The sequence below is a fragment of the Phasianus colchicus genome, chromosome 3 (assembly GCF_987193195.1).
Source record: "Phasianus colchicus chromosome 3, bPhaCol1.hap1.1, whole genome shotgun sequence".
In the NCBI taxonomy this organism is placed as follows: Eukaryota; Metazoa; Chordata; class Aves; order Galliformes; family Phasianidae; genus Phasianus; species Phasianus colchicus.
The window spans coordinates 58028738-58049827 of record NC_143438.1 but is presented as its reverse complement, the minus strand read 5'-3'; the positions used below and the strand labels follow the sequence as shown (position 1 = coordinate 58049827).

At 40.7% G+C, this 21090-nt stretch overlaps 1 long non-coding RNA gene across 1 annotated transcript in view; it reads right to left on the bottom strand.

The window, feature by feature from the left end:
• The window catches only part of LOC149918609 (uncharacterized), a 33021-nt gene extending 15732 nt beyond the window's left edge, over positions 1–17289 (bottom strand). The window contains exon 1 of the long non-coding RNA XR_016465192.1: positions 5344–17289. This is a non-coding gene — a long non-coding RNA (uncharacterized LOC149918609). The remainder of the gene's footprint in view (positions 1–5343) is intronic.
• Positions 17290–21090: the final 3801 nt, after the last annotated feature.

Genomic DNA, 21090 nt, shown 5'->3' with positions numbered 1-21090 from the left:
GCTACTTCATCAGCCTAATAGAAAATATATTATGTATGCCATATGGTAGCAGCAAACAGTGGGTTTAATGCATGATGTCGATACAAAAGTTTCCCCTTTTATCAGCCATTCTAAAATGCAACTAGTAGTTTTGAACTGTGTTTATACAGTAGTTTTGGGGGGTTTCTTTTGGCCAGAAAATACTTTTTCAGTATCCCATTTTTCTAATATAATTAGAAGTTTACCAGATGGTTCAAAATTGTATAAATTCAACAGGAAGTTAAAACTTATTCTCTTTTATAGCTGAAATGTTGGGGATGGAAAGTTTTCCTCAGGGGTGAAGTAAAATTTTTATTGTGTAAAAGCAGTGGAAGGAAAGAGTTTCCTGGTAAAGTACCTTTATGTTTTTATGAAGAACTAGAAAGAGTTGAATAAAATCTACAAAAATTTTCACGTTCTAGTGAAATTACAAAACCTGTATTATATTCACTGTAATATATTTCTTTTCAGAAAGTTGTAAATCTATTAAAATAAATGATTTTATGTGTACTGAGTGCCTCTCTACATTATTGGTTTTAGTGTCTTAATGTTCTCAAAGGTTTACATGCTTATCTCATGCCAACTGAGCCACCTTTACACTAGCCAGCTAAAAGAATAGAATCATACAATATCTCAAGTTGGAAGGGATTCATAACCATCATAGAATCATAGAATGGTTTGAGTTGGAGGGAACCTAAAAGTTCCAACCCTCCTGCCATGGACAGAGTAGCCAACCACTAGATCAGGCACTACGTTGCCCAGGATCATTGAGTCCAACTCCTGGTTCCACACAGGACCACCCAAAATTTAAATCCTATGTCGGAGAGCATTGTCCAAACAATCCTTGCATTCTGGAAGCTCAGGGCTTTGACTGCTGCCCTGGGCAGCTTGTTTCATGCCCAACACCTCCTGGTGAAGAACCTTTCAGTCACTCCCAGCCTGAACCTCCCCTAACATAACCCCATGCCATTCTCTCAGTCTCTGTCACCCTAGAGCAGAGTCCAGTGCTGCCCCTCTGCTCCTCTCACGAGAGGCTGTAGGCCACCATGACACCTCCTCTCAGTCTTCTCTAGACAAACAAGCCAAGTAACCTCAGCTGCTCCTCATGTGTCTCCCTTTAGGTATGAAAGGCTGCAATGAGGTCACCCGCAGCCTTCCTTTCTCCAGGCTGAACAAGCCCAGCTCCCTCAGCCTGTCTTCATAGGGGAGGTGCTCCAGTCCCCTGATCATCTTTGTGGCCCTCCTCTGGACCCTCTCCAACAGCTCCCTGTCTTTTTTGTACTGGGGGCTCCAGACCTGGACGCAGTACTCCAAATGGGGCCTCACAAGAGCAGAGTAGAGGGGAACAATCACCTCCCTGTCCCTGCTGGCCACCCCTCCTTTGATGGAGCCCAGGATCCCATTTGCCTTCCGAGCTGCAGGGCACACCGCTGGCTCATATTAAGTTTTTCATCTATCAAGACCCCCAGGTCCTTTTCCACAGGGCTGCTCTCAAGGACCGCTCCTTCCAGTCTGTATGGATGCCTGGGATTCCTCCGGCCCAAGTGCAAAACTCTGCACTTTGCCGTGTTGAACCTCATCAGGTTCACCCGGGCCCACCTTTCTAGCCTCTCGAGGTCCCTCTGAATGGCATCCCTTCCTTCAACCGTGTCAACCACACCACTCAGCTTGGTGTCGTCAGCAAACTTGCTGAGGGTGCACTCAATTCCATCATCAAAAACCATTTCAGGAATAGTACCATTTGGTTCTCTGTAACATCCTGTCCTTTTCTTCTGCAAATGATAGATAGGTATCATAAAATCCAGTTTTTAGTGAACCACCTTCAGGCTGAAAGGAGGAGGTTTCTTATCATCTGCCAATAGAAAGAACAAATGGACCTAAAATACAGTTGTTTTCCTGTTGTATGTATCAAAGGATTTAACTTCTGTCCTTGACTTGAATGTTAGCCTCATGACAGAAAATGAAATACACAGCTATTTGATATTTTCAAATTTTACATTCTGGCAAGACATCTGATCTGGCTGATAGAGCATCCTAAACATGGAATTTTGGACTGTGTCCTAGAACTGCTTTAAATTATGTATGTTTCTCTTCTCACTATCCACCATGTTAAATATGCAAAGGTAAAGAAGTAGATTCTGCATGTGTGATTATTAACCGTGTTATCTTTTTAATTTTATTCAAACTTTGCCATGTATAGTATCTGCAATATTACAACTATTAGGTATAATGAAAGTGGCTTTGAATTATTAGTATCCAGTACAGCCTGTTTTTGCACTTCCATCAGTTATATTTTGTATGATTTCTATCAATTATAAGAGTTTCATTCTAAGTTAGTATTGACTCAGAGAATACGTGAAAGTCATATTTATCCTGGCACATATTAATACCATCAGAGTATCTACTCCTCCTTTCTTAAATAAATAATGCTTAAAACAACAGGTTTTGAGGGTTGCAACGTTATGCAATGTTTTAAGCAAATACTCTTCCTTGATGAAAATGTATTCAAAATATTACAGTGAAAGAATTACAGTGGTAGAGAATGAAAGATAAACTAATTCATAAATTCCTAAATTAATTGCTAAATTAATTCCCTGAAAAATTAAACATTCTTTCCTGCCTCCTTCAAACTGACAGCTTCAGTCTGCTTTAATATTTGCTTTCAGCTCCCTTGGTCTATGAGAAATCGAAGTATTCAGTAGCTCCCAAAGCTGATCTGACTTTCAGCTACTTAAGGAATACCATTGGTAGTGAACTAGGGTCAAAAACACCACAGGATTAACCCAGTGGATTAAAATCAAGTGTGGAGCATTGTGGGGAGGTCACTGACTTTATCACGAGTTGACGCTCACAGAGACAGCACAGGCAATAAAAAAACCAAGATCTCCAGGTCTGAATTGACTATTTGACACTTTTTCCTCCTTCCTCTGCTGTGTGACAATCCTGATCCATTGGAAATATGTTCTCAGGTCTTTGCTTGTCTGGCCTGGTCTCACTTACCCAGTCTTACCTACTATACCAACTGTGTATGCATTAGGTCAGACACCTGTTCTCTTTCCTAGTGCTCTGAAACAGACTCCTAAACCACTAAGTCTTCCCCGTGTTATATTCCTTTGTTTACTCCTTCTAGATACTTGGACAGACCTACAGAGGGTGTTGGGAAGGAAATAGGTGCTGTCTCTCTGGCTCTTCAATCCCTTCATAAAGACTTTAGCATTTTACCTAAAGGTTCAGTTAGAGGCAGCCATCCACAGTTTTCATTGCAGCAGACATACAGAGAGAAACTTCACTTTCTATTTGAGGCTTGTTTTTTCTGTTGTTTTCATCAGTGAGAATTAGATCAACCTTTAATGCTCAGCACATACAAGATAACTGCTACAAATAAGTTTTGGATTTGTCTATAGTCTTCAGCCAATTTTTGTACCAGGAAGGTAAAGAGCAAATAAATAAAAAATTGTTGAGTTCTGTGACCAGGCTGCTATTCAGAAATTTATGTGGGTTTTGAAGTCAATGCTAAAATTGCCATTGACATTTTAGTACAAAAAGTGCTTAATTGAAGTTTGCATAAATCCCTACACATTTTCAATTGAAATAATCTAAACCAATGCTCTCAAAACTGTATTTGCAATTAAAATATAAAGAATACCTGTTTTTATTTGTAATACATGTTGATGCACCCAATGACAAACTTTGCTTTGAAAATTATTTACCCCAATATGCAAGCTACAAACATTATTTTTCAAAGAAGTTGTAATAAATCTGAATCAAATGCCAAAGAGAAAGAAATACTCCTCCTAGGGCAAACGTGACTAAGAAATGTCCAGGAGAGCTACCAAGACATTTTGTGTCCAAAGTACTATGATCTTAGAACTGTGTTCATGAGAATTATTTAATGAATACAAAATCTAGCTAAAAAGATCCCATGTAAAACTAGCTCTTTAGGCCTCTCAAGACTACACAGTCATTTGGGCCAAAAGTCAATCTGAGTCTATCTAAATTCAGGAATTGGAAATAATTAATGTCAAAGAAAGTGAATGGTGGGACAGGTCCTCCAACTGGCTCAATCTCACTGTTGCACTTGAGAAAAGCAGTACCATGTTAAGAAAAAAAAGGTTCTGGGTCATGTGAATAAGGTCTATGATCATTCAGTGTGTATAGGGTTGGACTGCCAATACCTACAAACTTCTTGGGGTCTGCCTATGTCATAAAGCCACCCTGACATCAACTTCTAGCCAAATTTATTTTAACCAGACAGTTTATTTTTCCAGAAACTATTTTTTTCCTAACATATTCTTTCATTCAAATTATGCCCTTGGTTTAAACCTACTGAGAGCAAGAGCATTCCTAGACATTGTTCCAATGGTAGGCTAATGATCTGCCCTGCACTCAAACCTTTCCACGTAGGATTTATAATATATCTGACTCATAACCTTCTATTGCTCTGAGTTACCTGAGTCAGCAGAAGGTTCATTCCATGAGAAATGTAGGAAGACTTCTTCCAAATACAAACCTTGGCACTAGTTCATGCAGCTCAACTGTTTTCTAATAATAGTGATCAGATCTACATACTTAACAACAGCCAGTTCTTGCACACCTCTCACACTGAACTAACTCAGATTTCCTAGGAGAGGCAGTGGGGCCATTCCCAAGCTAACCAGTCACAGCACAGAGGCAAGCATGAAAGTCCATATCCTGACCCCTCCAGCACAATGCCTTAGCTGCAGGGTCACCATAAGTTGGTAAAAACCAGAACCCAGTGGTCCCCATATGGGTGGCTCAGGTACTCATGCCAAAATCCCTGTTGGAGCACAGGCCTCATCACTCAGCTTCCCATCATTTTTTCTGCTGGGGTAGGAATTCTCAGTGGATGTCTGGACTCACAGCCTGTGAATTGATACTCACACCAAAAGAAATATAAAACAGTGCAGTCAACCAGATCTTTTTGCCCAGTTCTGAATTTCTGTGGCATAAAGATTGTATCAGCATAATTTCAGAGGACTCTGCAGACCAATGCCACTTTCTAGTGTTGATCTACTGTTATGCAGCTGAAAAGATCCAGCATAACATCCTGAGTGCTCTTCCTACTTTGTGGCAAAAGAAATACAGATGAAAAGTTCAAACAGTTTTCTTACATCTATTTTCTTCTTTAATATTAGCTTATATGCAAGTATTTTTGTTCGCTGCCATAACTGCTACTTTTCTAACCAGAGTTAAACCTCTGTTACCAGGGTCACATAGATGCAAGTAAGGGAAGAAAATGGTACAAAGTCTGTGGCTGCTATGCCTCAGCTAAAGTAATCAAATACTTCAGCAATCAATGCTCACCTGCCTTTCCAGGGTCATGGACATCATGAGGTTATATCAGGGTGATTCTCTTTGCTGCCTCTCCAGTAACAGTACTTTTCTCAAGACAGAAGGAGAAAAAAAAAAAAAAAAAAAAAATTAAGGTGAAACACCGTGCAAGCAAATAGGAAAATACTGAGCTGATCCAGGCTGGTGTGAAGGAGGCAGCCTATGCCATGTTACGTGAGGTTACGTGAGTATTTCACATTACGTAACTGCTGGGTAAAACGCATAAAGGGATACAAGCAGAAAGGGGGGAAAGACCCCACCTCCCAGTTGAGAACCTCAACCATTGGGTTGGCACAGACATTCACTTTGCTCAGTGAATCTGTAGCTTTTCTCTGAAAAACTGAACAGATTCAGCAGGACAATTTGCATGACTCCAACATGTACTCTTATAATTAAATTCCTCCCATAGCTGAAAAACCATTTAATTCCCTGACATGGGGAAGCTCCTGATGTAGAAGAGAGCACTGAATCCACACCCTAAGGGAAGACAGTAACTGCATGATTATGCTGTAAAAGATGGGTAGAGGTGAGGGTACCTCCTAAGAGGCAAAAGTGCATGATGGATCAGACACACGTGGGGTTTTAAGGCACAAGATTTTTTGGATGAGCTCTGCTTGGCGCTGTGTGAGTGCTTCTGTGCAGCAATCTAGGGATAGGGAACAAGCCATGGGCAGCTGAGTGAGAGCACATGGCTTATGACCTAAGCAAAAGAGACAGAATCAAGGCAGTGAAAATGTTTTACAGCTTTCAGGCTAAAAGAAAACATTACCTCATGCTGCAGTTCTTGGAAGCAACACAATGACCTTACTAATGTAACAAGACACCTTAGCAGGATAAGACAATTTACGTGTCTGAAACCATGTTGGCCACAGCTGCTATTCACCAGCTGGGATTCATCAACTCCACCAGGTGACCTTTTGCTGGATGCTAAGAGTCATGTAACACCACCTGGTCAGTCAGCAGTGCCAGGCAGGCTGAGCCAGCTCCTTTCCAGCAGTGTGGGCACAAAGCAGCAGCAGCCCCAGTCGGAGGCAGCAGTGGCAGGCTTGGGACTGGAGGATGTAGAGTGGAGGGGCCTTAGTAGAATCACAGAATCATAAAGGTTAGAAATCTAAGATCATCCTGTCCAACCACACAGCTACCACCAATATTGCTCACTAAACTGTAACATCCAGGGCCATATCTACATGTTTCTTGGACACCTCCAGGGACAGGGACTTCACCACTTCCCAGGCAGCCTGTTCCAATGCCTGACCACTATTTGTGAGAAAAGATTTTTCCTAATATCCAACCTGAACCTCCGCTGTCACAACCTGAGGCCATTCCCTCTAGTCCTATCACTAGTTACATGGGAAAAGAGGCAGATCCCCACCTCGCCACAACCTCCTTTCAGGGAGTTGTAGAGAGCAACGAGGTCTGCCCTGAGCCTTCTCCTTTCCAGGCTGAATAATCCCAGCTCCCTCAGCTGCTCCTCATGAGACTTGTGATCCAGACTCCTCGCAGATTCATTGCCTTTCTCTGGACATTCTCCAAGGCCTCAACATCTTTCTTGTGGTGAGAGACCCAAAACAGAACACAGTACTCCAGGTGTGGCTTCACTAGTGCTGAGTACAGAGGGATGACCGCCTCCCTGCTTCTGCTGGCTGCACTGTTTCTAATACGAGCCAGGATTCCTTTTGGTCACCTGGGCACACTGCTGGCTCACGTTTAGCTGAGCATCAACCAGCACCTCCAGATCCTTTTCCTCTGCATAGCTCTCCAGCCACTCTACTCCAAGCCTGTAGCACTGAATGGACTTGTGGGCAAAGTGCAGGACCCAGCATTTGGTCTTGTTGAACTTCATCCCATTGGCCTCAGCCCATGGATCCAGTCTGTCCAGGTCCTTCTGAAGGGCCTTCCAACTCTCAGGCATATGAACACTTCCTCCTAGCTTGATGTCATCTGCAAACTTACTAAGGTTACACTCATTCCCCTTATCCAATAAAGATACTAAATAGGAGAGGCCCCACTACTGACCCTTCAGGAACTACTCATAGCCAGTTGCCAGCTGGATTTAACTCCATTCACTGCCATTCTCTGGGCCCAGTCCTCCAGACAGTTCTTTACCCATTAGCATTGGCTCTGAGTGGTTGGGGCCTGGCCCTCAAAAGCTGCAGCACATCAGCAACTTTCTCAAGCTTCAGGGTTAGCCTAGAGCTGCTTGACAGGGTCTCTAAAACTATCGCTGCCAAATTTTAAATGGAAGAGGCTGCCATTGAATTGCATGGGGACACAATTTCAGAGCTTTGAGGTGCTCCTCATCTGTGGATCCTGAAGGGTCAAAGGCAAAGCTGTGTGCACAGTGCTACTCTAGATCAAAACTGAGCTCAAATAAAATAAAAGCAGAACTGTGGGTGCCTGGTAACAGAACTCCTTTAGGTTCAGTCAGACTTTCTTCACCCTGTCAAGTGTCTTCAGTGAGCACAGCTTTGAACAGAGATTTTTAAATTCATAGTTAATTTTAAATTGTTCTTTGATTACATTATAGGACCTTTCATGAAAGTTTCTAAAGCAAAAAAAGAGGAACCTGAAAGAGGAAAGATCACAGCATAATTTTGTCTGAAAGCATGAAATATGTTTTTACGATAATTACAGCTTGGTTGTCAGTGAGGTGCTTCAGAAAATGTTGTCTGTAGTCCTGGCGTAAACAGAGCTATCGCAGGATGAATATGCAACCACTATTTATGAAATGCACGGAGTGCTAAAGAAGTGTAGCCAATTGCCTGAACATAGAATCATAGAACCATAGAATTGACTTAGGTTGGAAGGGACCTTAAAGATCTAGTTCCAGACCCCTACCGTGGGCAGGGCTGCCCCCCACCAGCTCAGGCTGCCCAGGGCCCATCCAGCCTGGCCTTGATTACCTTCAGGGATGAGGCACCCACAGCTTAGCTGGGCAGCCTGTGCCAGCACCTCACCACACTCTGAGTGAAACATTTCCCAATAACATCTAACCTAAATCTCCCCTCTTTTAGTTTAAAGCCATTCCCCCCTGTCCTATCATGACCATGTAAAAGTTGGTCTCTCTTGTAAGCACCCCTGATGTACTGGAAGGCTGCGAAGAGGTCTCCCTGAAGCCTCTTCTTCTCCAAGCCCAATTCCCTCAACCTTTCTTCACAGGAGATGTGCTCCAACCCTCTGACCAACTTAGCGACCCTACTCTGGACCTGCTCCAGATCTGCCCTCATTCACACCACAAATAACTGCAATTATGTCAGCAAACTTAAACAGCTCACAGAGAGATTTTGAGCATAATGATGCCTGCAGCCTGTCCCTCTCTAGGCAGCTGTATACAGCAGGTTTGGTGGTAAAAGCAGTCATTGCCTCAGAGTAACCTTAGAATTAAACAATAAAAAGATTACATGTTCTTAAATGGACTACTGTCCAGTAGTCAAAGTAAATACCCGCCTTGCTAACTGTTGTTGACTTTATTTTGTTTTCTGCCAAGACAGACAAATCTGTGAGATGCACTTAAAAGTCAAACAACGAAAATCAAATAATCTTCAGTGTTTCACATATCAAGAAAAGAAAGAGGTCACTTCAGAGCAATCAGTGTAAAACCAATGATTTTTTTAAATGAAAAGCCAATTTTACATAATTCAGCGGTAAATAAGATCCTGCAGACTCTCTATTTATAATTTTAAAGATAACAATCATTTCTGAAATCTAACTCCTCAGGCAGAAGGACCTCATAGAGATTCTGAAAGATTAAAACACCTTGGCTGATTAAATCACTCTGGGAACAATTCAGTGTGAAGACCCACGTAATTCTTCTTCAAAAGCATTGGTACAACTGTTGATTGACAGGAGATTAAATGTCTCAACGTCTCCAATAAGTACAGACTTGAGACATACAGACATCCACAAGAACATTAGAAAACCATCAACTGGGAATGATCAGACTGAAGGTTCAACAAACCTTCCGTTTTTGTCAAGAGTAACACCACACAGTGCCAGAAGTATATGAGAGTATGTAAAATGTAACTGAAACCTCTTCAGAACCCCTATAAGAACTAGAGGTGTGCAACCTACCAGCCCTACCTACCAGGAAATTCTTTTCTCAGAGGGCAGTGAGGCACTAGCACAGGCTGCCCGCAGAAGCTATGGGTGCCCCATCCATGGAGGCACTTAAGGCCACAATGGATGGGGCTTTGGGCAGACTCATCTGGTTGGGGGCAGCTGCGTACGATGCTGTGATTCCAAAAAATATATATAATTTTTTTTTCTGTGATATTCTGGTGTGTTTCAGGAATCCTCTGCTCTAATGTTAAATGCTGGCAGATGCCTTGCATGAAGTGCTTGCTCATGGGATCACAAAACCAAGTTTCTGTTGTCCCTGTGATTTGCTGTGCCAGCTGCACCATGAAGTTTCACCTTTAACTTCGTTTGCAGATAGATCAATGCCAGCTCGCTTGTCTCTTCTCAACCCATTCTCTGTGCAGGTATCTGATCCGTACCATACAGAGTCTGCAAAAGAATTGTGGACAGACAGGAACTTTTATTACCTCCAAAAAGCTTTATCACTTACCACCACAAATTTGCATGATTGGTTGGAAGAACAGGTTGATGAACGTTGTACAAAGAGCTGCATTAGCAGATGGGAGGTGATCTGGGCCTTGATGACCATGATTTCATGATTTCAGCTCTGCACCCTTCTTCAAAGACAAGTCTTCCTTAGGCAGGGGGATAAATACTTCTTCTCTGTTCTACTCAACTTTTCAGCTGGGATGCTCTGGCACAAGTAAGCAAAGCCTCGGGAAAGGTGGAGGTTCTCTGAAAATACACCCTCTACATGGAACCAGCTCATTCAATGACTAATTTACTTCTCACTTGTGAGAACTCATAACAAGGACTAATATCCTTATAAGAGTCAGAAGCTGGCATTAAAAATGATGGGGAAGCCCTTAACAGTGTAAGCCACAGTAACTATATGGGTTCTATTAAGCATGCCTCATGTGTTAACTTTTCACAGGTATTATTCAGAGACAGTGAACCTGTGTAAACAGATCAGGAAATGCTGTCCAATAAAGTTTTAAAATTATTCTCCTAAGTCCATAGGGACTAAGTCCAAAGAGATTATTGTCAAAGGATCTTTCCTGAAATTTGATGATAAACCATTGGCAAATCTGCAGAATTTGTAGAAACTATAATTGAATGATATGGGTGCTGGATACAGATATACTGGGTAAGTGGATTTGCAGAGATACCTGTGGGTTCTTGACATTAGGTTCGTACTAGAGGTGTTTTGATGCCAGAATGTAGACACTGGTTGCCATTCAGTAATCAAGCTGAGGCTCCCAGTGCAAGCAGAGCAGAGCTAAGAGCTGAAGGGCCACCCCAGTCTCACTCCAGGAGTTGTTTCAAAAGTTATGTGTTGGCATAAGTTACGTGCGTATTCCCTGGCCTAGTACTTTACTATTATTTTTATGATTTATATTGTTGTCACACAGATCAGGACTTTCTTGTAAGAATTATATAAACACAGAATAAAAATGCTATTCCCAAGGAGGTAATAATCTAAGCAAAATACAAGGTAAAATGCATCCATCTAGAGGAGGACAAGGAAACAAGGAGGCAGTGCTGCCAGTATGCCAACTAGTGGTCTGATAGACCAACAGGTTGACAGAGGCCAAGTTCATCACCGGCACTGAAAGCATCTGTCTCCATCTGGTCAGAACTAGGGCACAAGATACCAGATGACAGACAGCTGAGGAGTAACCCACGAAGATACTTGAAAGTGAAAAAAAGAACAATTTGTCTTTGACTCTGCAAAGGGTGTAGAAGTCAGCAGGGCAGGATCACAGTATAAATAAGTTACCTTTGCCACAAAAATAGGAATAGATGTAGCAGGAAAGCACCAGAAAATGGCAGCAATACCAAAAGAGCTGGAAAGGAGCTCATGGGTGAGTATTTTGTTCAGAGGATGGATAGGAAAGGCTGTATCTTAGTGGCAGTTACCAGAAGCCAAGAGATAACATTTTAAGAGGAGTAGCACTAATTGTGACAAAGACTGCCAGCAACGACCAAGGGTGAGGATGGAGTACTGCTTTTGAGACTTGATGTGGCTGATTGGGAAGAAGTTTGAATGAAGAAATGTAAATGCAGCTTGTAGGAAGAAGTCAGCACTTGTGTAAGCTTAGAAGCAGGAGAGAAAGGAACATGGCATGACCATAACTGAAGTGAGCTTGTGTTGGGAAACAAAACAGCAAGAAAGAACAAAAGTGAAATGAGAAACGGGGATTACCAGAAGGTACAATAGGATGGAGTCAGAAGAAACACAGGACAGGTCTGTAATTGACACCTTAGTGGAAAGTATGAATGTATGTTTCCAGAGCAGTCTCAAACAGATTCTGTTCCAAACAGTTTCTGCTGTAAATAAAATACTGCAGCCTGAATTCGCATGCATGTACTTACACAAATATTTGTGAGCGCTCTGATCAAAGTTATTAGGCGATAATGTTCAGCCTTGGAAGCTGGCCTTGAACAGCATTTATTAAGGTGTTCCACTACTACTGCTATTGCTAAAGATCAGTACACCAAACTGCACTGCCAACCAGCCTTGACCCTTTGTGCAGAGGACTACCAGTAAAATAATATATTTGGAGCCTGCCAAATAAAACACATGCAACTATCAGCAGCACTGTGTAACCATTATTACAATCTCTGTATTGCCAAATTTATGCTGGGCAACAAGAAGTAGCTAAAGAAATACAGAATTTTCTCTGCTTGCTATGCTTATCCATAGGGATAATTATATTTTTAGGCAGGTGTTTTTTTATAAATTAATAGCTTCAAGTTTCTTGCAGTATAATAATTTCAGCAATGAATACATGGTGACATACAAAAAGGAAAAAACTGGGTGCCACGTGTATGCAGATTGAAATAATTTACATCAGCAGCACTAACAAGGGGTTTGATTTTTGCCCACATACAGGTATCCACAGCCATTGCAAATGCCCTGAGGTATCCCACGTAACTTCTAGGCTCACTTCATAAAGATATCTGGATCCTGTAAGTCAAGTGTCAAATCTATCAACATCCTAGTGTCTTAAAGACCTCAAGAATTCAGGGGTCTGGCTGTGGGGTGGCAGCCTAACCAAGCCTAAACCTTCACTATCATGGTAGCTGGAAATGCACAGAAATAGATACCAGCATTTAAGCTTCTTAATTTTTGAACTGAATCCTATTCTCAGTGTTGAGGACCACCAAAAAACAACAGTCTTTGAATTCAGTTTGGGTCATTAATTTTTAAAACAAAGTTAAATGAACAACAGATAAACAATGGTAAAACAATGATCCAGCACTGGAGGCTATTGTTCACAATCACCCTCTGAAAGGGAATCCTGGAGATAAAGTATTCTTGGTTCATGCATCATATTAGGCAATTTGTGAAAAAGCCAAGGGAGTCAAGACTGCAAAGATCTGGTAAAACATTTCAAACAATGGTTTCTGTTGAAAAATGCAACATCAGGGGACTGGAGCACCTCCCCTACAAAGACAGGCTGAGGGAGCTGGGCTTGTTCAGCCTGGAGAAAAGAAGGCTGCAGGGTGACCTCATTGCAGCCTTTCAGTATCTGAAGGGAGCCTACAAACAGGAGAGGAATCAACTCTTTGAAAGAGTTGATAACTGCAGGACAAGGCAAAATTGTTTTAAGTTGGGTGAGGGAAGATTAAGGTTGGATGTCAGGGGGAAGTTCTTTACAGAGAGAGTGGTGAGGCTGCCCAGAGAGGTTGTGGATGCCCCATCCCTGGAGCTGTTCAAGGCCAGATTGGATGGGGACCTGGGCAGCCTGGTCTAGTATTAAATGAGGAGGTTGGTGGCCCTGCATGTAGCAGAGGGGTTGGAGAGTCATGATCCTTGAGGTCCCTTCCAACCCTGGCCATTCTGTGATTCTGTGATCTGAAATATTATGTGCGATTTGACGTAATGAATCACAGGGGATTCTGTGATTCTGGTTTTATTCCCATTTGAAAAGCTCTTTCATTTCAAAATTACTGCAAATTAAAGGATTAAAGATGAAAAACACCATTGGTCCATTTGATCTATGTTGGCTGTTATGATGTTTTAGTTTGCTAAACATTCTCATATATTTTGCTTCAGATCAGATCTGTGAAATGACTACCATCCAGTTCCTTCCAAAATGAATTATTTCCATAGCTTCATAATAAACTACATACATAAACTACAACTTCTGCTTTTCTGTTTTAACCACAGAACTGTTAATTTTTTCTCCTACTGTGGGTCATATGTTGAAGCCTACCTAAACAGAATTTTCTATTGAAAACATTTACCAGCTCACTTTGGACTTTTTCAGTAGTAAAAGTTCCCCAAAATACAGGAGAGTGGCCTGTTTCCAACCTCATCAACATCAGAAGGAATTTAAACTAGAGCTTTCTTGATGAAAGAATTCAATCTGTAAAGCTTTTGAAATTCTCCCTTGTAAACACGATTACAAGGCAGAAAGGGGTGTTGTTACTATTAACTTAAAATCACATGAGGGATACATATCAAGACAGATTCCAAGGACAGTTGTGTACCTACTGCTCTATACACAAACGTGGACTCATCAAACCATTCCTGTTTGCTGACAGTAAATTTTGGCGCTCGGAGTCATAGAATAATAGAATCATTTAGGTTGGAAAAGACCGTCAAGATCATTAAGTCCAACCACAGTCTCATGATTGTGGTAGGTTTCCTGTTCAAATCAGGCAGCGAGATACCCATTGCACAAACCCTTGAAAGTCAATAAGAAGTGCTTTAAAGGCGCAGAGCTGCATCACTATTAGTTTAAAATACAATGGGAAAAAATACAAATTGCCAATCAAAAAGCAAAGCAAAGTCAATAACTGACATTTCATAGCACTACTACTTGGTTTTATTTGCTGTTTATTCTGGTAAGCTTCCATGTATTATGCTTGGTGATGCAGATATTTCTTATCAACATGAGAATTTTATTAATCTATTTTACACAGAGCAATATAGAATAATACGTATTCATAAAAGAAAAAAAGCCCAATTTGCTAGGCTCACTGGTGCAAGACTATCCAACTCCATCATTAATTTTCACTCCCAAAACACAATAAGAAACTACATCAATTATATCCTTCAAAGGAAGAATTTTAAAGGAACCTGAAGGCAACGGGAAAATTCTTCTGCATAAGAAGTACATTTTACCTGGTAAGAGTACATTCTACTTATCATATTGAAAATTGATTCTTATTAAAAACAATAATAATAAAGTTATAATTGAGGGTACAAAGACGTTTTAGCTTTTAGTTTCTTACCCTTTCTCAGCATCAATTCCCATCATTTGTAAAACAAGTTGTACCAAATCCACATTCTAAGAGTTTTCTCTCATGGCGTTGGATCCAAATGATCCCCAAACCTCAATCTTTTCATTTGGCATGTACATCACTTCTATGGTTTCTGCCCGTGCTGCTGTGCATTACCCAATCTGTTGGTCCCTTACTAAATCTGGAGAATAGGGTGAAAGAGCTCTAGGGTGCAAATGAACGAGGAGCTTTTGACCTAATTCATAACATAATTCACCCCTCTTTTTTTTTTAATCTCGGTATTGCTAGCAAGAAAGGAAGAGCTTCACGCAACAGATTCAGTGCTCATAGGAAGAGGTTCAGAAGCAAAGTCACATCTTGCTGCTAGATAAGTTTGTTTGTGGTTTGGGGCTTAAAAATGAGAATAAACCCCTTTTGACTTCTGTAGCAATCCAGACTGATTGCTCTGCTTTGGAATACAGAGAAGCAAGAAAAGAAAAAAAAAATTAAAAAGGAGAATCAGAAAGGAGAAATTCTTCCACAGCTAAGTTGCAATATCTGCAGTTTTTGGCATGACATGAGTTGACAGATCAGCTGCAGATCTCTAAGATCTCAAATCCCATTACTGAGATGACAATGCAAAAGTGCATTAGCTTAGGTTCAAGGCAATAATCATCCACTTACTCAAACATGGTGAGGAAAGACAGAAGTCTTCAACAACATTCTAGGATGAAAAAGTTGGAAAAGCAATGAGAAAAGAGAAATTCATAAGTAGGAACAGTAGGGACCAGCCACCACTCTCTCTCATGCTAAACACGGTCTTTTGTTGTTATTACATAATTAGAATGACAAAAGTAAGAAAGCCCCTCAGGGCCCCACCGGCCCAATCCCCGCTGCATCAGGGACACCCTGAGCAGGGGCCCAGGCCCACACCCAGGCAGTTGCTGAAGATCTCCAAGGAGGAGATTCCACAGCCTCTGGGCAGCTCCTGGTGTTCAGCAGGAACCTCCTGTGCTCCAATTTATGCCCACTGCCTCTTGTCCTGGTATGGGGCACCACTGAAATGAGGCTGGATCCATCCCCTCTCCACCTCTCCTTCAGGTATTCACAGACATTGATGAGATCCCTATGAGCCTCCTCTTCTTCAGTCCCAGCTCACCGTCAGACTCCCCTAATAGGAGAAGTGTTCCAGTGCCTTCATTCTCTTGATGGCCCTCTGCCGAACACTCTTCATTATGACCATGTCACTCTTGTTTTCAGGGGACCAGAACTGGACACAGTACTTCAGGTACGGCCTCACCAATGCTGAATAGAGCATCCACTTATTACATCCACTGGTATTTGTGGCCAACTTCACTCTGCATTCCCTGTATTTTCCCTCACTGAATAAGAGATGAGGCTCATACTTCTAATGCAATTCCTGCCTTTTACCTCTCCCTTCAAATTAAAAAGACTTCATTCTGGGCATAGAAGGGTTGAGAATTTCTCAGAGGTTGATACCTCCTGGGTAATAGCAACAGAGAAGCAACACTAAAAAGATTTGAGATGTTTAACTTGAAAAACTTAGCTTATCAAAAAGGGAGGAAATCAAAATGCATTAATGATGCTTGTATCAAATATGACAATCTTCCACTATTGAATTGAGGATGAATTGTTTCTCTTCCTTCAACTTTAAAAGATGTCTTGCCAATGACTTCTTAAATATGCACCTCAAAAAATGGCTCTCAGAAGGTGAATCCTTGGGATACAAAGTTTTCCAAAAGACGTAAACTTTAGTTAGATGCTGCTACATGATCAGCCTAATTAGTTAACCAAGCAAAGCATTAGTCAGGTCAGTATTCATTACTCAAGTAGAATCAGTAGCTGTAAAATGGATAAGATACAATATACTGAATGAGACTCAGAACACAGAATGAAAACGTTGTCAGAAGACTCCCTCAGTTACTGGGATAGATGCTGAAGCAGGCAAGAATACAAGGAACATGCTTGACAATTATGAAAGGACAGCCATATGGCATGGGAAGTATAGGCTGCAAGCTCAGTGAGTGCTATGAGGCCTGAAGAAAGAAGGCAACATCCTTTATTGTCACATTTGTTGGAGCTTTTCTGGCAGAATTATCTACCACAGATCACGATCTGTTCCTCAGACTGACTGCATAAAAAGAGAAATCTCCTATTTATTTGCTATGATCAGCTCACAAAGTCTCTCTCTAATTAACTGCCCAATGTTAAGGCAAACCAGAAAATAAAACTCTTCCCTGGTGTTAATAGCTACTTCTCATTTGCTTAACTGCCACATTCAAGTATGGCCTTCAAATCTCCAAAACATTCTGACTTCTTAAAGGTCTAACATTTCCCTCTCGGTAGGAATAGCAAGTTACAAGCAGAATCTTTTTTTTTTCCCCCCACTGAGAAGAGAAAGACAAATACTACCATGTCCTCAACAAACCATGCTGTAGTTGATTCTTGATGAATAGTCTGATTCCTTAGATCAGTAGCTTTGGCATTCCCTGGTTGTTTATTTCTGTAAAACCCTATCCCACATTATTTTTTCCTATATAATGGTAAAATTATAGATTTTTTTCATTCTGTCTTGCAGACTTTAAAATACCCATATAACTATAGACAAGTTCTCTATAATAAAACTGTTACAACAGAATTTCAAATTCTTCTGAATATATTACAAATACTATTATTGACAAATACTTATTATTGACATTGTTACTTATATAATACATATATTATATACTTAAATAATACAAATACTTATTATTGACATTGTTACTGGGAGGGAGTCAAATTTGTTCCACTAAGCACAGACTTAAGTCTTTTATCAATACGTAGTCTTCTCTACAGTAAAGCTGTATTACTGTTGTAACAATACTTAACAAACCATTCTGTGCTCGTACAGAGACAGCAGCACTATCTCAGCTTGCAAATGGTACTATTCTAAGAATGTTCATGGAGTGAAGAGCATGTTTGTTGGTGGCCTTGGCAACGAGTGAAGGCTATTTGGTAATCGCTAACTCCAGGTCACCTCTACCTTCTCTGCTTGCGCAGCAGATTGGGTAATAAAACCTATAAAGGCAACTAAGGCAAACAGACCTTGCCAGGTTGGCGCGTTCTAACTTCTATGTGTTCAGCTAAACTGCTGTTTCAAAAGAGAAAGAAACAAGAGAACAAGTATTTATCTGACATATGTTTTCTCTACACCAAAACTAGATATTGCGTACATCTGTGCATCAACTTGGAGACCCATGGAAACAACAATTTTATTGCAGCAACACTCAATCCTGTTCAGGACCTAGGAGTGAGAACTGGGGAAACCAGTAATATACCCATTAAACTAATTAATTTTATTTTTATTCTTTAAGCTTTACTGCAATCTGCCTAGAAGAGTGCAACTAGGCAGTCAGTATTTTTAGGAATTGCAGGCAGAGAGATACCAACCACAAAAAAAACTTTGGAACAAAGCATCAAACTTATTTTCATGTGTTTACAGGCAGGCCAATAGTCTTTAGTAAACTGCTCAGAGCACAGAATTAAATGCAGACATTAAGCATTGCAAGATTAACTTAAAGGGATTTTCTGTATATGGACATTTAGCTGAGTAAATAACAAGTAAAAATTGCTTTGTGGAAGAGGTCATTGCAGGTTACAGGAATAACATGAAGAACTATAGTTCTTCCAAAGTTCTATCTAGTTTTCTCAAGTTTACTTGCTGACAATGGAACCTACTCTACACCTTTATCATACATGCAACCTAAGCTTTATTTCTTTATTTGGACAGTAGGATCCTACAAAGACAGAGCCGTTCTCCAAAGGCTGAGATCTGCAGCAACAATACAAAAAGTAGTGCTTACTCATACTGAGTCCTTTGGTGGACAAAGTCCATGAATGGTCAGATTTAAATGTGAAATATCAAAACAACAAGGAACAGAGGGAGGTAGAGAGGGACAACTCAACAAATGGCCACCAAGCTGCATGTTGTACTATACAAAGAATAGCTAGTCTCCCTTTTACTGGTTGAAAAGATAAACCTGAAATACACCTGGTACCACTCAGTGATACAGCTGAGCCTTCCCAGTATTAATATTTAAGACAGGATTTGAGTTCATTGCCTTTCTCTGAGCAGACCCTTTTAAGGTCTATCTCTCCAGATGAAGCATTCAATCCCTTCACACAGACCAGGCTTATCTTCAGTGGCGGTCACAGGTCTAAGACCTGTGGCTGTTACCAGGGAAGATTCCTTAAAAAAACTAAAGGAGTTGCTGGACTGTAAGAGTAGGAACAAATCATTTAGAGAAAAGCATCTTAACATAACCATCTGTCTATATCCATTTATACTTGGTCTTCTGCTTTCAATAGTTCCTTTTAGACTAGGGATGTGGGGACTGCTATGGAAAGTCACAGCTTTAGTAAAGATACGCAGCTTTAAAAGCTATACAAACAATTTTATAGTTACTGGAGTTGAGAGCATACACATGTTCAAAACAAAAGACTCAATAAAAAAGTGATACAAATGGAAACGAGGGCTCACAAGAACTGACATACTCATTTATAGACAATATGTGGCAATAAAATTCTGCATTCAGAGCCAAAATCACCTCAAATCAGATTTTAACAACCAGCTTGTTAACAGATGAAGTATTCAAACACAAGCACAAATAAATTCCATACCTGACTCTTCATCAGTTGCAAACTTTCTCATAAAACAAGCACTTGCACATTTGGGCAGAAATTTTTATCTGTGAAGTCTCAATTAAAACGGATTAACTAAATGAGAGCAAAAAGACTATAAGGATATTTATATTCTGAACCTCTGATAAATCATGATTTAACTGAACTTGATTAGGATCAATTGCAAGATAAACACAAGTGAATTGTGTTCACTGAAACATCTGCACAATATAAACTCTAAAATTCTGAGACATTAAGTTGTCCAAAACTCTGTAGACAGCTATTAACATGAAACAATTAGTAAAATTAAATTTGATAGTCAGAAAACTTGTTTTATCCTCAAAGTGTACTTATCTGGTAATCTTGGAAGGTAGAGATAGTAAACTTTTTTTTTTTTTTTAATTATTTATTTTTTACTAGAATCATAGAATAACTTGGGTTGGTAGGGACCTCAAAGATCATCCAATTCCCTGCCATGGGCAAGGCTGCCCCCTACCAGCTCTGCTGCCCAGCGCCCCATCCAACCTGGACTTGAATGCCCCTCAGGGATGGAGAGTCCACATCTTCTCCGGGCAGCTGTGCCAGCACCTCACTGCCCAAGGAGTAAAGAACTTTTTCCTAACATCCAATCTAAATCTTCCCTCTTTCAGTTTAAAGCCATTTCCCCTTGTCTTACTGCTATCAGATCATGTAGAAAGTCACTCCCCTTTCTGCTTATGTTCCCTTTAAGTACTGGAAGGCCACAATGAGGTCCCCTTGGAGCCTTCTCCACACTGAAAAGTCCAGCTCTCTCAGCATGTCTTCTTAAGTGCTCCAGGCCTCTGATCATCTTCATGGCCTTCTCCGGACCCATTCCAACAGCTCCACACCCTTCCTGTACTAGGTGCCCCAAGCCTGGACACAGTTCTCCAGGTAGGGGTCTTACAAGGGCAGAGTAGAGGGAGAACAATCTCCTCCCTCTCCCTGCTGGGCACCCCTTTTCTGATGCACTCTAGGATACAGCTGGCCTTTTGGGCTGCAAGGACACACTGCTGCCTCACGTCCAGCTTTTCTTAATGGAAATATTGAAGATGCACAGTGAAGTACTTAGCATGAAACAGCCATCACAAACTATTAATTGCAAGTATCACAAGCCAAAAGCCAAATCAACTGCTCTTCAAATACTAAACCATTTCATTCTATCTTGTCACAGTGGAAAAACCCATACATACTGTGTTTGTAACCAAATCTTAAAGAAAACCACCATAACAATGAGAATTAAAATAGCAGTTGATTCTCAAGTGGATTCGTTGCAGTAGTTCATATATTAAAGAATGTGTTTTAATTTCTCTTCAAAAATATCTGATCTTCCATCTCTGTACAAGATTCTAATTTTCATTATGCTTTTTTTCTACTAGAGCCCTATAATACTATAATCCCACCCCGTGAATGAATGCCCTCTGTAAATCAGCTCAGCTCTCCGTCTTCTACCCAATAAGCTACCCTGTTTTGAGCTTTAAGGTAATTTCTTCAGCTCTTAAATTATTTCTACTTATTTTCCTAATTCCAAAGCTCTTCAGCAAGACAAGCACCATAGAAGTATTGAGTTCACTACTAACAAACATATGGATAAAAGTAATCTCCCAGCCATAAAGAAAACTCCATAAACCTCAGAGGAGTAGGGGCAGTTCTGCTGAATTTTTTTCTTGCTGTCATCCATCTCCTTTTCAGGGTCAGTACTTTCTAGAC